Source organism: Miniopterus schreibersii, assembly GCF_964146895.1.
Source record: "Miniopterus schreibersii genome assembly, chromosome: 2".
NCBI classification, from domain to species: domain Eukaryota; kingdom Metazoa; phylum Chordata; class Mammalia; order Chiroptera; family Miniopteridae; genus Miniopterus; species Miniopterus schreibersii.
Window position 1 is genome coordinate 146276475 of NC_138102.1, and position 15983 is coordinate 146292457.

General features: G+C 41.3%; 1 long non-coding RNA gene across 1 annotated transcript in view; it reads right to left on the reverse strand.

Moving 5' to 3' along the window:
- Window positions 1–11630: 11630 nt before the first annotated feature.
- LOC308554151 overlaps window positions 11631–15983 on the reverse strand; it is a 92095-nt gene continuing 87742 nt past the window's right edge. Inside the window, exons 2-3 of the long non-coding RNA XR_013998348.1 lie at window positions 12397–12523; window positions 11631–11719 (exon numbers count right to left, since the gene is read on the reverse strand). This is a non-coding gene — a long non-coding RNA (uncharacterized lncRNA). The remainder of the gene's footprint in view (window positions 11720–12396; window positions 12524–15983) is intronic.

The window sequence follows — 15983 nt, forward strand, 5'->3', positions numbered from 1 at the left end:
TACAGGATCTTTATAAAGGATACAGACGAACAGCGAGATGAAGAGGTACACAGTGGGAAATCTGGAAGGATCCTGAGTGCAGAAGCTTCTTTCCCCATGGAACTGGGGTGCACCACCCTCCCAGCACTTGGATGTGTTCACCAACCTAGAAGATCATCAAATCTTGTTGTTAAAGAGTTTTTATAGAGCTAAATCTGCAGGACTCCCCTGCCCAGCTTCCGCTTCTCAGAGGTCAGTGGGCTGAAAGTTCCAGGCCTCTACTCACTTGGTCTTTCTGGTGACCAGCCCCGTCCTGAGCCTATCTAGCCTCGCCGCCCTAAGCCACCTCACTAGCATAAGCTCAAAAGGGGCTCCTTATGAAGGACAAAAACACTCCCATCTGTCACTCAGAAATTTTGAAGGGTTTAAGGAGGTTAGTGCCAGGAAGTGGGGACAAAAACCAAATATATTTCTTTTTATACCACAGGTTCACAGGAGAACGAAGGCAGAGGAAGTAGTAACAATGACTATAGATAACTTTTTGGGGGAGGCTTGAAACTCTCCGAGACCCATGAACTCTAGACTTCTATATTCATCTCCACTTGGATTCCAATAGGCAGCTAACATTTAACATCAAAAATCAAACTGTTTATCTTCCTCCCAAACCCTGGTCTACCCATAATCTTTTCATCTCAGATAATCAAAACTCCATCCTTCTGATTGCTCAGGCCCCAGATCCTGGAACCATCTTTGACTTCTTTCTTGTACCCTCCAAATCCACTTCATCAGCAGGTCTTTTTAAGTCTATTAAACAGTGTTATCTAGAACTGGACCACTACACACCAGCTTCACCACTAACACATCACCTGTGACATCGCCCTCTGTCACTTGGATTATTTTACTATCGGGTTTTCCTGCTTCTGCCTTTGTTCTCCCTACAGTCCATTCTCAACACGGTGGCCAAAGTGATTTTTTTAAACCATAAGTCCGATCATACTACTCTCTGCTCAAACTATCAATAGCTCCCCATTTTAACAATAGGAAAATCTATGGTATGTACACACCCACCCTATTTAAGTTGCGAAATCACCAGAGTCAACTCCATATAGTTGTGTAAGATGTTTACACAGGTGCCTGGTCAAGGGGAATAAACTGAGGCATGACATCCAGCTTGGGCTCTGCTTCCCAAGCCATGCGCCTTGATGCAAGGCTCTGTGTGTACAAGGTTCCACACAGGTTGTCAGCAGTGCTGGACACCTCTATCCATGTACTCTCATCCCTCTTTGCTTTATTTTCTCTGATCACCTAGCCCCTCTTACATACTACATCGTTTGTTTACTTACTCTGTTTATTATCTGTCTTCACCAACTAAAAGATGAGCTCCATGAGAGCAGTGCTTTTTTTTTTTTTTTTTGTCATTCATTATCATATCTCCAGGACACAGCAGGTACTCAATAACTTTTTTTTTTTTTTTTAATTGAGTTTTTCTGTTAAGGGTAGTGGAGAAAGGTAAGTGGAGTAGTAAGTAGAAGGGTATGTGGGGCCAAAAGAAGGAAAGACTATAATGTTAGAAAGACAAGGGAGCATTGCTGTTGTGATGTCCCTGGGTAAGTGAAAGTAATGAGCTCCCGTACACCATGAAGATAAATCTTCCATCATGAAAACTATAGGGAATATATAGCACAGATGCAACTGTATTGGTTAATGTATTGATAGGAGCTGTGGAAGCAATTTTTCTCCAAAAGTGCTTATTTTAAAGCTTTCAGAAATATAAAAAAGTTGAAAGAATAATAAAACAGAGACTTGTACATCCAACACCAAGTTTCAACAATTGAGTGAATTTTGCTATATTTGATTTATCTGTTTGTTTCTCTGTACATATTTCATTGAACGATGTCAATGTTGCAGACTTCATGACATCATCCCTACATAAATATTTTCACAGTGAAAATATTTAAGAATATTTCCTCATACCTACTAATATCCAATCCATGTTCAAGTCTCAGAGTCTTTAATGGCCAAGACTTTCAATACAATCCCCCAATCACATTTCACATACTGCGACTGATTACATTCCTCAACTTTTTCCCCCCAATAACTTTCACTTTTCAAGAGAGCAGAACAGCTATGGGTGCTATTTCCTCCCCTAATGCTATTGTTCAATGTCTAATAGTTCTTATAACCTGGACATTAAGTAAGAACCTTAATTAGATTCAAGTTAAATATTTTTGGTCAAAAAATCCATTATAGAAGATGCTGTGTTTTCACGTGGCGTTACAGCAGGAGGGGTCCACTGGCTGTCTGTCCAGCATTACTGGTGCTAAGGTGATCAGTAGGCTACATGGTGAGCACCAGATCTTCCCCTTGGGCTAGGGTTTGAACCTGGACAGCCTGACTCCTGGGTCTGTGCGTCTAACCACTTCGTATCCCCTTTCTGGGTAAGAGCAGATGGCTCAGGAGCCAAGAGCAAGTACACCAGCAGCATTTCAGAAGCTGATTGCTCCGCCCACTACATAAAGATGCCTTGTCAGTTCAGAATCTTAAAAAGAGCCCTTAGACCTGCTGGACTTTCTAATGAAAGCAAATTCCTTCCTGTGTTCTCTATTTATTGAGGAAGAGGAAGATGTATTTATTGCCTTACTAGCCGGTACCAAGGACATTAAAGAGATAACTCAGATTGTAGCTGATTTTCCAGTTTCCATTTTGATTCACTGTCCTTCCTCAAAACCCATCTTTCTTATGCTCAGAAAAATGCGTAAATGAAATGGGGAAGTGGTCTTTGATGTGGGCATTAAACTCTTGAGTCTGTGATAACCTGGGCTCTGAGGAAAGAGAATTCTAATATTGGGAAGGCAGTAATTTGAGATTAGAATTTTTTTTAAAGGTGGAATTTAGCCCAGATTACCTGTAGCACTCATTGCCTGAAAGCAATGAACTAATCCAGATAATTTTTTGCTTACTAATTTTTCAGAGCTAGATGCTTTTGTTTTTGCTTTGCTAGGGAAGGTTGGCAAACGAAGTCCTCTTGAAGAGTTTGGAATCAGGTAAATGAAGTGCCTCTTCTGAGAGCAGTCTCCAATGCTCAGATGCAGGGCTGCTCTGCTTCTTGCAGTGGCAGAAGGATCATGGAAAATTCAGGATTAAAACCACCCACACTGCTGGATCAGGTCAGAACCAGTGTCAGGACAGCTAGCTTAGTGGTGGACAGGATACTTTTTTAAAAAGAGACTGTCTGAACATTCCACCCCAAAGCTGCAGAATAGGCATTTTCCTCAAGTGCACATGGGACATTCTCAAAGATAGACCACATGTTAGGACACAAAACAAGTCTCTACAAGTTCAAGAAGATTGAAATAATATCAAGCATCTTATTGGACATTTACACCATGGAATACTATGCAGCTATAAAAACAAAGGATCCCTTACCCTTTGAGACAGCATGGTGGGACCTGGAGAGTATTATGCTAAGTGATATAAGCTGGTCAGAGAAAGACAAGTGTCACATGATTTTACTCATATGTGGAATCTAATGAACAAAATAAACTGATGGACAAAATAGATCCAGAGACATAGAAGCATGGAACAGACTGACGAATCTCAGAGGGAAGGAGGGGGTGGGTGGGGAGACATTAACATGAGAATTTGCATGTATATATGCATAACCCATGGACACAGACAATAGTGGGGTAAAGGCCTGGGGGGAGGGTACATGGTGGAGGGGATCAATGGGGGAAAAAGGGGGACATTTGTAATACTTTCAACAATAAAGATAAATTTAAAATAAAGAAAAGAGACTGTCCTACTTGGTTTTTGTTTGTGTTTTTGTTTGTTTGTTTGTTTACAGAATTGAGTGGATGCCACAGCTTTGTCAGTAGCTGGTCCTCAATTGCCATACAAGATGGGAAATATCAAGTGCCCCCAAATGTTCACGTGTCCTGTTCAATACTACAGAATCTAAGTCATTGCTGAGGGACAGGGCCGGAGGGTAGGGCAGCATGGATTTTTACAACACAATCTCAAAGTTATTTTTATTTTAATTCCATTTGTAAAATACGTAATACTTCGCAAAGCAAGGTGAGGTATCGGGGGAAAAAGACAGTAGGGTCTCACACATACAGAGAGATTAGAGTTAACTCCCCACGATAACTAGAGCAGCAGTTGAGGAAATTGGAGAAACCACATCAAGGCTTGGTTCCCCATTGTGCTTCGCCTTGCCACAACGTCTTCAATTTCACTTGCGTTTAATTCACAAATAATGTTGTGAGTGAAAGTGACGTAAAATCTCCTTTTCTAAAACATTACTAGATATTTTTAGAGTTAACAGAAGGAGCATGTTCTTACGACTGCAGTCATCTCACAGAATTATCTAAGCCTTCTTGGTGCCTTTTGTCTCATTTACTGAGACTGTATGGCCTGCACATCTGAAAATACTATCTATCTGACCCCTTACAAAAATGTTTGTCAACCCCCCGGGCTATAGTGTTTATTGCAAAGTGGGGCTGCCTCGCTTCGATGCGCGGGACCCTCCCTCCCCCCGGGAAGCTGTGACTGGCTGCTGTGCCAACGGGCCATGAGACAGGTGTGGACTCTCACCTGCTGTTGACACGGGGGAAGGACAGGGCAGTCAGTAAGGGACTCTCGTGCATCTCTTGGATTCCAGAAATGAGAGCTCAGCTAAGCAACATAACGATAATAAAAAGATTTTAAACCAATAAGTCTTGTGTCTAGTAATTTATTTGAGGTATAGTGTCCCTAAACAGTTATAAATGCATTATTTTTACACCTTTGAATCACTTTCAGGAATGTTCATTGTCTTTCTGCCTGTGGATTGTGAGTGTTACTATTTGCACCCATTTAGTACCATGTTTAGCCTGGTTCGTTTCACCAGCCATTCGGTGCTGTCAGGTCTCCTCCGCCCTCCAAGTAGAAAGTGGACTACATTTTAAGAACAGGGTGTGAAAAGAAGTAACATAGTTTCTTCTTCAGGAGGAATCTCATGACCTAAGTTTCCTCCCCTTCCCTCTTCTCTCCCTGAGCTGCCCAACCCCCCTTCCCTGCCACCCCACTCCTGTCTTCCACACACACAGCAGCAAGAAAACAAAAAAGAGGTTTAGTATTTTTTACCAAAGGCCTGTAAGCTTCAACATGTCACTTGCTTCATGTTTTTTTTTTAAAATACGTTTTTATTGATTTTTTATAGGGAGGGGAAGGGACAGGAATAGAGAGATAGAAACCTGGATGAGAAACATCAATCGGCTGCCTCCTGCATGCCCCCTACTGGGGATGGAGCCCACAACCCAGGCATATGCCCAGGAATCGAATCAGCAACCTCTTGGCTCATGGGTCATCGCTCAACTGCAGAGTCACATCAACCAGGCTGGCTTCATATTTTATCTCTCTTGTTCACTGAGTCAACAATTTCAACCTCAGTCCACCCTAAGTTCTCATCTCTCCAAATGCATTTCTGTTCCCTTATAATAATCTTTCCTGATATGCTCTGATTTGAGAACAATTTTTTTCTATCAGGATCTAATCCAAACCTCAAAAGACACAAAGTTCAGGTGAGGGCAGTCTTCCTTGCACATATATTTCCCCACCACTGGGGTAGACGAGGGGGTGGCCTTGGTTACTGTGTGGATGCAAAGCTTCCATGTGTAGATACAGTCATGGCCCCAGAGAACCAAGTTAGATTGAAGGCAGATTCTGCTACTGTCCTTTGTGGCCACAGCTTCAAACAAAAGAATGTCCACAAGTTTAGATCCGGGATGACAAAATCTTAGGAGCATCTTTCTTCTCCACATCCAGGGACAGAACTGGAACGGAACAAACGGACATGGTTTCTAAACGTCAACTCTAAACAGTGTCCACCTTTGTGATTCAGGTTAGAGAAAAAGAGGAACACGTGGTGGAAAAAGGAAAGGGATAAAAAGAAAGAAAAAAGGCAGGAAGAAAAAATATTCATTAACTAAAAGGATTAAGTAAATATCATCATGAATATCTCAGACCAAATACAGTATTTATAGATAATACTTACAGAAACTTTATAAACTTGGGAACACAAGCACACATACAATTTAATACAAATAACTATTCATTTATCTAATTGGCGGTAAGTGGGTCCTGAGAAGAAAGGATGCCCAATTACAGGCTTCTATTTTTCAAGTTAGGCCAACAGTCTCCAGAGATACCATGGAGGAAGCATTTCTGAATCTGAATAGAGAAAAAAAGGCTGTAATAGGGCCCCTTTTCCATCCAGAATGTTTCATCTGCACCAGCTTTTTAAATATACAAATATCCCTGTGAAAGCATCCAACTAAAACCTAGCTGGCTGATATCTTTCCTATCAGATAGTTGCTAAAAAAAATATGCCTTTAAAAACAGTTGTAGCATAGATATGTTGGGGGAGGGGAGATATGCAGGGACGAAAAACCTTGTTCTCTTCAGAATTTCATCTTAAGTCAGTTCTAACCAGGCCATTCACAGTCAGCTCCTTAGCCACCACTGGCACAGGGGAAGTAGTCCTGCGGAAGAGCAGTGACTTATCTTGCTCAGGATCGGGGCTCATCTGTTGCTCTGGTATCTACGATGCATTGTAAAGGGAACTGCAAATCAGCCAGTTAGAGAAACGACAGCCCTGCGGTGGCGTCTCCCTTTCCTTCTCTCTCGCGTAAATAGCACCGAGGGATGGAGGCTGGAGATCTGTTAACCTGGCCACTTAACAGTCTTAAAAAAATTATTTAAACTTTTATCCCCATAGGGATTCAAAAGTACTAGTTACACCATAAATTGGTGGAAGAAAATGGGAGGGTTTTTTAGAACTGTCCATACCACCTAGGAAGCAAGGAATGGAAAGAATGGCCACTGCCGTAGGGTTGTGCATTACTTGTCTCAAAATCCGCCCTCAAGAAAGAGTGTCTACCTAGGCTCAGAGTGGAAAGACTTCAAAATGAGGACCCAGTAAGTCCTGGGTTTGGTTCAGATCTTGACTCTGCTGTTTATTAACTGTGTCAGCTTGGGCAAATTGCTTCACTTTGCATGTCAGTTTCCTCATTCACTGGGCCAGGGGTAAGGGTGAAGAAGGAAGTGATGAGAGAAAAATGGCTCACATTTTATATCGATGTTCTTCTCCGTTAACAAATAGTTACTTAGTCTTACTATGCGCTGTGCACTTGGAATACAGCAGGAAACAAGACACAGAACTGGCGCTCAAGAAGCTTACAGTCTCATTAACTTTTGAGGGCCATCATATGTACGTCATGGGTTTGCTAGGTGCTTTCACATGCATTAACCGCAAACAATCCCACAACAGGAGCGCTATCATTCAGAATTCTGGGCTCTCACAACCCCCACTCCCAATGGTCTGTAGTTGAATAGTTGTTTTTTCAATAAGTATCTATCAAGGGCCTACTTTGTCCCAGGCATTGTGCTAGGTACTAGAGATTTAATGGGGAACCTGTTGCTGGGTCAACTGGACTTCATCTGATTAATGTGGTTATTTCCTGAGTTTATTCAAACAACACTTGGAAAGTCTTAGAGTGAGTGTCTCCAGTACAATGTGAATCACATTATTCAGCAACTTGACTTTAAATCTCTATATTTTCTATATTCACTGAAAAGGTACGTAAACACATGCTTCTAAACGGATGAAGGGAAGACAGCAAGTATTTACCGTGCACCTCTCATGTGGTCCTCCCAGGCAATTTCCCACTTAATCTTCACAACCAGGAAGTGAGCTAAGACTTTATGCTCAGTTTACAGAAAAAGAAATGGAGATTCAGAAGGGTTGAATGCAAAGGGGACATCACAAGTGTATTTCTGAGGTTACAGTTTGAAACTGCTGAAATAAAAAGACCATAAAATAAAGTGGCTTAATTAATTAAAGTACTGCTTATTTCTTAACAGCCCCAACGTGAGCATTCCAGGTTGTCAGAGCAGCTCTACTCCATGAGGTCATTCCAGGACCCAGGTTCCATTCACCTTGCCACTGAGATATCCTGCATGGCCAAAGGTTGGTCACTACCATATACATACCCCAGCCTACGAGAGGGAGAAAGGCAACTTCGGGCCCTACAGAATTTGGACCCACCTTGTTAATTACTGTATTCCTGGGCCTAGAAAGCTGCCTATCACATAATAAACACTCAATAAGCGCTTGCTAATGACTAAAGGATGCCGGGCATCTTATAGGAATTCCTGGTGTGTCTTCCCTTTCCAGGCAGGGGATACCCATTCCTCTCACATGTGCTGCACTTTGCTTCTGCATCAATCTTCCCAAATACCACCTTCATCCTGTCGCTTCCCTATTCTGGAAATCTGCAGTAATTCCTACACAAATGGAGAAGACAGTTCCAGTCTCCTCGCCTGTCGTTCAAGGCCTGCCGCAACTCTGTGCATCCGTATTCTGTCTTCGCGAGCACCCCGTCACGGACAGACAGATCTGTTTACTGCTCCACGAGCATCCTTACCCCTTCCATCCTCCCAGCCTTCACGTTAGCTACTGACACCACCTAGACGCCAACTTCCTCCAGTCTCTGCCACCGGAGAACCTTCTCCCTACACGAGCCTTCTCCATGAAGCCCTCCCAGACTCCAGCAGACCCGTGTCCCCTCCTTTTGAACTCCGTCCAGGCACCCCATTCACTCAGAACTGCCTTCTGTTACTACTTACCTCCTCTCGTCTCCGGTCCTGTCCGCCCTTCTGGATTATACAAGCACTTTTCTGAGGGACAGTACCTCATTGGAGCCATCCCCAGTTGAGATTGAAGAGATCCTAACGACTCTGTTGGGTTGTATATTTGGAACCAAATGGGAAGAAATAATAGAATTTCACAGCTTCCCTGGAACCAAATAAAATCACCAGAAATGTCAACAGAAAAGAAATAAAGTTATGAAAGAAAGGCAATATAATACTTTAATGCAAGTTTCTAAATCATAAATTCTTCAAGAGCAGCTCTATGGTAGTTTCTGAAAAGTACCTGGTTTGGGGGAATTTGCTGCAAGATTGTACCCCCAAAGATATTACAGTATCGCAATTGGTAAAGTGGTGCCCATCGTGGTGGTGATTAATGATGGCCATGTGAAGGGGCTCCAGTCCTGCAGGTGGATGAGACATGGGGAGTGTTTGATGGGGGGCCTGCAGGAGCAGAATTTACTCTGTTACTGCTTTCTAGGCTGCAGCAACAAAGGAAACCAAGTTTTTCCAAAGGAAAGCATAATTTCTACTTCATTTTTTAAAATGGTTACATTTCCCCCAAGGCATAATGAAAGAGTCTTCTTCAGACTATACTTTTAGAAAAAAGAGTCTTTTCTGAAATGAGCAAGAGCTTTTGTTTCCTGCTAGCATCAGGCTTCTTTGTCTTTGTGTGTGTGTGTTTCAGGGATAGGCAAAAACGGCAGTTCTTTAGTAGAAGTTAAAAATTACAGCCCTAAAAAAATTCACTCAAATATAGTATTTTATTGCAGTGTAGACTCATTTCCAATTGTACTTAATCTTTTCCAGGCTCATTATTACTTTCTCTTGCAGTTTCCACTGTGAAATGACATTTTTAGTCTCTTTTGCCCTCTATTGAATTGGCCTGGTAATAACAGTAACTAGCAAAAGGCTAGTTCTCCAGCATGTAGGGAAGACATAAATATTTGATCTCAGATCAGTGGTGTGTGTAATTGTTACTATAGAGAAAATCTTTGATTGCTGTCCAAATCTGGAGGCCTATTAAAATTTAATTTCTGGATCTTCTCCATATATCTAAAACTCAGAATATTTCATAGCATATAAGTTAACCCTTCCCTGTTCCTATGACAAACTATTCTCCATCTCCAAGGGGATGAAGCTGGAGGGAATGCAGCTCACCCACAGGAATAGGAATTTGATATTAGAGAGTAATTCCTTCAATAAACACTGAAAAATTTGGGAAAGAAATATTATCTTCTTTGGGCATCATTAAAAATAAGATAGACTCATTTGTCTGCATATCTTTCTGTTAATATTGATAATTTCTGAAAGGTCATATAAAAGGAAAATAGGAAAAAAACAGACATGAAAGCAATTAATATATTAGCTTGCCTTTATGAACATTTCTAAAAACCGAGTCAATATTAAGAAATTGGAAAGCTATGATTTCACAGTAATTAAATGCTATTCATAAATTGTATTTACAGAATTCCGACCATATAAAGAAAAGATAAAATAAAGCAAATGTTTTTAGGGCAACAGTGGCAGAAGTATAATATAGGAAGTTTTTCTTCCTAATACTTAGATTCCAATTGTAAGTGGGATTTGGCTGCTGGCTGACTCATCTCATTATATCCAGATGAATGAAGTACTAAAGAAGCAGATAATCCTGAAGCTTAATTTTATGCACCAGTTTCAAAGTCTCTCAGCTGCACCCGAAGCTGTTATGGTAACACCAGTAACCGATCTATCTTCTTCCTCTCCTAGTTTCCCCCCTTCCCTTTAATAGGACGGGCCGTGCATCCTAAAGGGATACAAAGTTCAGCAGAGCATAACGGTAGATGAGCTATACATATGTGCCCCTCGAAAAGTCAAGATGGACCAAAGGGTCAACGTAAAAAGCAATCTAATGAGATTTTTAGAAATTTGAGATTTCCCTTGTTGGTGTGTGTTATGCAACTAATTACCTTCCTGGGATTTAAGATAGGAGAGGTCCAAAGTACTAGTTAAGAAAGTAGGCTGTGGAGTAAAACAATACCAATTATACCAGTTGTTGTTGTGTGATCTTAAGCAAGTTTTTGAACCCTCCAGGCTTCAATTTCCTCACCTGTTTAATGAGAGAGATACAACTTCATAGAGTTGTTCTAAAGATTAAGTGAAATAATGTCTGCAAAATACTAGGAAAAGGCTTGGCCAGAGCAGACTTTTGATTAATATGAATCATTGCAAGCATCATCACAATGGTCAAAATTCTCAAAATTATCTTATTATTTTTAGCATTAATAATAAAGATAATAGTAACAGCCTTAACAGGGGAAATTTCCCTAGGCATTTGCTGGGAAAGAAAGCTAGAGAAGGCTGACTTCTGTGCATGCTCCCTCCCAATTCAATACATATTGGGTTAGAGGCTGTGACCCGGGATAGGGGAAGCCCTGCAGGATTCCTTGGCATCACCCAGGGGACCCCATCTGGTCTCTGCCTACTGCACACTTTCTAAGCAGGATCCAGAGCTATTCAGGTCATTGAGCAGCCCTGGAAACCTGGAACTGTCAGGTGAGTGGTTCTCTCAGGTTTGCATAGTCCTGATTTGGGCCAAGAATTAGAATGAGGGAATTATTAGACTTTTAAACTTTTTCACATAGAAAACTGCTGTACAACCCTGAGCCCCAAAAGTCAGACAGGATGAGATTTGTATTGTCAATACATATGTGTAATTCTGAAGTACCAAGGAGCAACTTGTTTCAAATATAGAAATTTACAAATTAGATATAAAAAGTCCTTTTTCTTTGCTGTCATTACCTTTTGCGTGTGTGTGTGTGTGGGGGGGGGATGTGTTGAAATATATTATCTATCAGTGGAGCATTAGCTCCTCTTTCAGATGCTTTTTGTGGGTTATCCTTACAGGTGAGGAAGGGGACCCTGAATCTGGAAGAGACCACCTCCAAGAACAAAGGGCCCATCTATCAGTGTGCACCAGGGAGATTCGGGAAGTCCGAGCAAGCTGACCGGGGCTGAGTATCTGGGAGGCAGGGCTGGCAAAGTTGAGGTTTCATTAGTTGTAGTGTAATCTCTCTGAAGAAAGACTGAGTTACAAAGAGAATGAAGGAGGCTGAATATCAAGGCTAAAAGGCAAAAATAAGTCAATTCATTTTATTTTTCTCCAGGGGAAAACTAAGGAATCTGAAGAACTAGCATGAACTAGTATATCACAGCTATGTTTTCTGAGGAGGCAAGCTGGAATACTAAACTTTTACGATCTGGATGACATTTCACTCAGAATTTCTTACTCCCTTTCTCTCTCTTTTCTTTCTTCGTAAATGTAGTTAATACTTATTGAATGGCTGCTGTGTGCAAAATACTGTGCCAGGCACCGTGGTCACAACAGGGAGCAAAATGAGACCCTGTCCTGGCCAGCTTAGATATTGTGGTAGCAGGAAAGGCTACATAGTCTTCATTGCAACCTAATTAACTGGGACTTTGATTTATGCATCAATCTGAAATGATGTGTTTAATGCAAGTCCCTATGAAGCTGATTATCTAGATACATGGACCAAATTGAGTTCCTAAACCTACTAAGCTGAGAGCCAAACCATCCTCTGCGGAGACATACTGAAGGCACTGTGGCCCTAGGTGTTGCCCCTGGGTGCTTAGGGGGCATATTCCTCTGAGACCTAGCCCATTCTCATTGCTTTCACCAGGAAGGAGTAGTTCTTACGCCACCTCATACATACCACCACACAAATGCACTTGTTTTGAAAAATATGATTTCTGTTGTTGTTTTTGTTTTTAGTGGCAGCGTCTCCTGCCTTCCCCCTGATGTTCCTTGGGGTATGCACGTGTAACTCTGGAAGGGTAAGGCAGCAGGGAGAAGGTGCTAGAAACAGACATGAATGTGGAAGGGGGTTTTTCTAAGTACAAAAATTGGTGCTAAAAGCCAACGGATATAATCTGACAACTAAAGAAAGTGTAATTAAAACAATGATTTCACAGCATCAATCGAGCTCTTTATACTCCAAATTTCAGGAATTCATTCTATAATATTTTTATTATTTTACATCCTGAAATTACCCAAGGCACTGATCTAAATCTAACTGTGCAATTATAAATTTCTTAAAAAGTCATGAAGTCCTTCACAAATTATTCAGTTACTCAAGATTAAGTGTTATATTGGCTATTATATTTTCTAATAAATCCTATTATTGATTATTTGTATAAATGATTTACACATTTTACTACAATTTTAGCTTTCTGCTTATTAATTGTGAAACCCTTAAAAGATGAGATTAAAAATAGCCTGGAATAATATATTTTACATGAATTAAATGATTCAAAAACAACTGCAAAAGAAGCAAATTCAATTGCATCTATTTAAAATTGCTAAATAAGCTCCATTTTCAGGGCTTGAAATTGTCCTCTATTTTTATTTAGTAACTTTTACTCAGTGCTTCAAATTTTTATTTATTTACTGATTTGAGAGAGAGCGAGGGAGAGAGAGAGGGGCACTGACTTGTTGTTCCACTTATTTGTGCATTCATTGGTTGATACTTGTATGTGTCCTGACCAGGGATTGAACCCGCAACCTTGGCATATTGGGACAATGCTTTAACCAACTGAGCTACCTGGTCAGGGGTACCTAGTCCTTTGGAACTACTTGTTTTCCTTAATATTATTCTGACTCTACAATGGGACTAGGAACAAGATAGCCAAATATACCCTGACACACACACAAAAAGCTCACATTAGACTTGGCTAATGAATGCAAAACATGTCCCCAAGGCTCTTTTTCCATGGCACAGATCTGGCAGAGATCAACAGTTTGTCTCCCTTTGAAGGCCATGACTCTAGTTGGAAAAGACTCCAACTAGGTGTAGATACAGTAGCCCCCCATTATCCATGGGGGACATGTGCCAAGAAACTCCAGTGGATCCTGAAACTATGGGTAGTACTGAACCCTATATATACTATGTTTTTTCTTAAACATACATACCTATGATAAAGTTTAATTATAAATTAGGCACAGTAAGAGATTACCAACAATAACTAATAATCAAATAGAACAATTATAACGTACTGTAATAAAAGTTGTGTGAATGTGGGTGGTCTCTCTCTCTCAAAATATCTCTGTACTGTACCCACCTTTTCACTTAAAGGAAGCACTTTACGTCTTCTCTTTGGCATATCCAAATAGCCAACATCACTACTCTTGTACTTTGGGGTCATTTTTAAGTAAAATAAGGGTTACCTGAACACAAGCATGGCAATACTGCCACTGATTTGAAAACCAAGACGGCTGCTAAGTGACTAATGGGCAGGAGCATCTATAGCGTAGAGACGCTGGACAAAGAGCTGCTTCGCGTCCTGGGTGCGGTGGGGAGGACACCACCAGAGTTCACCATGCACTCAGAATGCCTCAAAATTTAAGTCTTGTGCATTGTTTATTCTCGAACTTTCCATTTAATATTTTCAGACAGCAGTTGACTGTAGGTAATTGAAAATGTAGAAAGGGAAACTGTGAATTGGGAAGGGGGGACTACTGCATATTTTTGTGCCTAAGAAATACATGCTCAATAATTTTTAAAATGTTTTGTTTTAGTATTATGATTCATTACAATGATGATAGTAACAATACTACTGTTAAAATTGGCCATGTCAACTAACTAGTCAGCATGTAGTATTAAATACTTCACTGTATTATAAAACCACCTAGTTATGAAACACAATAAGCAATTATATTAAACCACAAAAAAATTATAGAAAAAGGCAAGTACATTCTCAAAATAGCTAAAATCTAAGTATGCGCTATGCGGTAAGAAGTATGTCAGATGCTTCATTTGTTAACTCATTTCGTCTCCATGACAACTTTGGAATCCCGATACTATTACCCTCCCCATTTTAGAGCTGGAGACAGTGGGGTCATAGAATGATCAAGTAATTTGCCCAGCTGGCATGGCTGAACCCAGGCAGTCTGGCTCCTTGACCATCAGCTCTGCTACTGCTTGGCGATGCCCCAGAATCACAAATAATAGCTCAGAAGAGAAATCGGGGATCATTCATTCAAGTTTTTAAAAGACACATAACCGCTGTCTTCCAAAGCCCATCAATAAAACAGCACTGGCGGGCGGTGTGCATGCCACACCCGGATCAGAAAGGGGGCCTTTGCTATCAGACTTCAGAAGTTCTGGTCCCAACAAGGCCATGTCTGGGGAGACAGATGCACCATCCCCAGAAGCTACTCATCAGCTGTCACCCAGCAACCTTTTGATTATTGTTTGGCTTATGTCAGCCTGCCCAGAGAGAGAGAATGCTCTGATGACAGAGGTAGGCGCATTCTGATCCCTGACAATAATGTCCTCTCACAAATCAACGGACTGACACTGATCTGCGTATGCTCTGCCCTAAGAATGGAGCACAGCGAGTCCTGCGTTACACGGAGGGGCAGAGCCCACGCCTGGCTGTACTCAGGGTCCCTCCCTTTCCTGAGCTTCTCACTGCGCTTGGACCGACCATTGTGCCTTAGAACGGAGTGTCTCCAGAAGGCTCCACCTTCCCCCAAACAACTAGACTTGCGGTGGCCCACCCTTGGGTTCCCGCCCCACGTCCCCCAGCACTTCAGGCTCTCCAAGTGGGTCACGGTCACAACAAAATCCTAAAAACAACAATAACAATAGATATATCCGAATTCTGGCATGGCTATGATGAGGAAACTCAAGTTCAGAGTTTATTTATTTTTTATTTTTTTTTATCCTCAGCGAAGGATATGTTTATTGATTTTAGATAGAGAGGAAAAGAGAGACGGAGAGAGAGAAACATCGATTGGTTGCCAACTGAGCCACCTGGCCAGGGCTGAAGCTCAGGCTTTAGATGGCACTTAAGGGGACACAGCCGGTGAAGCTCAGGCCCAAATGCAAGGCTCCTGGTTCCTAGGTCCGTGCTGCCGCCTAGTGGTCTCCTGTTAATAGCCCCACTTCAAAGGCACCACACAGAAACGGTCCCTCCTTCCACTCCTTCCCTCAGAAGAAACAGAAGAAACTAACGGATTCACAGAGCAACTCAGGAGTCAAATCGGAAAGAAATCTTGTACATAGATTATACTAGTTTTTAAACTAGTTCTTCTGAATACTTTTAGGAATAATGACCTTATCAAAAATTCTTCTTAGCGAAAATACCATGATTGCATTAAATTCAAAAGGCCCATTTGTGGGTTATTTGGTGCTTTAAAAGGTGAGAAAAGTAAGTGGCATATGAAAACACTGTAGTATGTTTTCACTGGCAAATTACGTTCAAGGGATGCCCTAAAATATAGAATTCTGCCTTTCTAGACTATATTGTTTGTA